The 2,228-nt window shown below is 36.6% G+C and overlaps 1 pseudogene; it reads right to left on the reverse strand.

The window, feature by feature from the left end:
• Window positions 1-1,475: 1,475 nt before the first annotated feature.
• LOC123393692 lies at window positions 1,476-1,593 on the reverse strand (annotated as a pseudogene).
• Between the last annotated feature and the right edge of the window lie 635 nt (window positions 1,594-2,228).

Below are 2,228 nucleotides of genomic sequence, written 5' to 3' on the forward strand. Positions count from 1 at the left end.
GGAACATCGCCAAAGGCAAGGGAAGCAAGGGCAAGAATGAACTATTGGGATTTCATCAGATCAAAAAGCTTTTGCACAGCAAAGGAAACATTTAACAAAGCCAAAAGATGACTGTCAGAAGTTATCTGGGAGAAGATATTTGCAAATGACATACCAGATAAAGGGCCAGTATCTATCCAAAATCTATAAAGAGCTTATCAAACTCAACACCCTAAGAACAAATAATCGAATGAAAAAAGGGCAGAGGACATGAACAGACATTTCTGCAAAGAATACATCCAAATGGCCAACAGACACATGAAAAAATGCTCCACATCACTCGGCATCAGGGAAATACAAATCAAAAAACCAGAATGAGATACCACCTCACACCTTTCAGAATGGCTAAAATGAACAAGTCAGTCAATGACAGATGCTGGTGAGGATGTGGAGAAAGGGCAACCCTCCTACACTGTACGTGGGAATGCAAGCTGGTGCAACAACTCTGGAAAACAGCGTGGAGGTGCCTCAAAAAGCTGAAAATAGAACTAGCCTATGACCCAGTGATTATAGTACTGGATATATACCCTAAAGATACAAACGTGGCATAATGAAGGGGCACATGCACCCAAATGTTTATAGCAGCAATGTCCACAATAGTTAAACTATGGAAAGAACCTAAATGTCCTTCAACAGATCAATCAATAAATAAGATGTGGTATATATGTACAATGGGATACTGTGCAGCCATCAAAAGAAATGAAATCCTGCTATTTGTGATGACATGGATGGAACTAGAGGGTATTATGCTTGGCGAAATAAATCAATCTGAGAAAGACAACTATCATATGATCTCCCTGATATGATGAAGTGGAGATGCAACATAGGCGGTTTCGGGCATACGAAAAGAAAAATAAAAGAAGATGGGATTGGGAGGGAGACAAACCATAAAAGACGGAATCTCACAAAACAGACTGAGGGTCGCTGGGGGGAGGTGTGTTGGGAGAGAATGGTAGGGGTATGGACATTGGGGAGGGCAGGTGCTATGGTGAGTGATGGTGAGTGCTGTGAAATGGGTAAACCTGGTGATCCACAGACCTGTACCCCTAGGGATAAAAAACACATTATATGTTTTATAAAAATTTTTAAAAATAATTTAAAAAAAATCCATTAAAGAAAAAACACATATTGCAAGCCTAGAGCTAATCTCATATTCAATCAAAAAAGTTTGAATGTTTTTTCCCCTTAAAGATCAGAAAAAAAGACAAGTGTGTCCACTTTCACTACTCTCATTTGACATAGTACAGGATGTCCTAGCCAGAGAAACAAGGAACACAAAGAAATAAAAGACTCCAAAAGAAAAAAAGGAAGAAGTAAAATTTTATTTTTTTGGATAACATGAACTTACATGCAAAAAAATCCTAAAAACTTCACAAAAAAATTTGAATAAACAAATTTAATAAAGCTGCCAAATACAAGATCAATATATAAAAGACAAGAATTTTGTTTTGTTTCATTTTTTTAAATAGTTTTTCATGTCATCCTTGCTCAGTGATCACGCTAATCTTCTCTGCATCATTCCAGTTTTAGTATATGTGCTGCCAAAGTAAGCACAAGACAGGAGCATTTTAACACTCTAATGATGAACTATCTGAAAAAATAAAGAGAACAATCTAATTCACAATAGCATCAAAAATAATAAAATACTTAGGAAAAGATTTAACTAAGAAGATGAAAGATCTGTACCCCATAAACTATGACATTGATAAAGAAATTGAAGGAGACATAAATGTAAAGATAGCTCATATTTATGAATGGTAAGAATTAATATTGTTAAAATGTCCATACTACCAAAAACCATCTGTAAATTCAATTCCTATCAAAAATCCAATGTTAGGGGTGCCTGGGTGGCTCAGTGGGTTAAGCCCTGCTGCCTTCGGCTCAGGTCATGATCCCAGGGTCCTGGGATCGAGCCCTGCATCAGGCTCTCAGCTCAGCAGGAAGCTGCTACCTCTTCTCTCTCTGCCTGCCTCTCTGCCTGCTTGTCATCTCTCTCTGTCAAATAAATAAATAAATAATCTTTTTAAAAAATCCAATTTTTTTTTACAGAAGTAAGTAAAGAATCCTAAAATTTATATGAGACCATAAAAGACAACAAGAAGCGAAATTACACTTCTTGATTTGAAACTATACTACAAAGCCCTCATGCTCAAAACAATAAAGTATACTGGCATAAAAATAGACCAATA

Source organism: Mustela putorius, unplaced genomic scaffold (assembly GCF_011764305.1).
Source record: "Mustela putorius furo isolate JIRA1106 unplaced genomic scaffold, ASM1176430v1.1 tig00000988_pilon_pilon_pilon, whole genome shotgun sequence".
In the NCBI taxonomy this organism is placed as follows: Eukaryota; Metazoa; Chordata; class Mammalia; order Carnivora; family Mustelidae; genus Mustela; species Mustela putorius.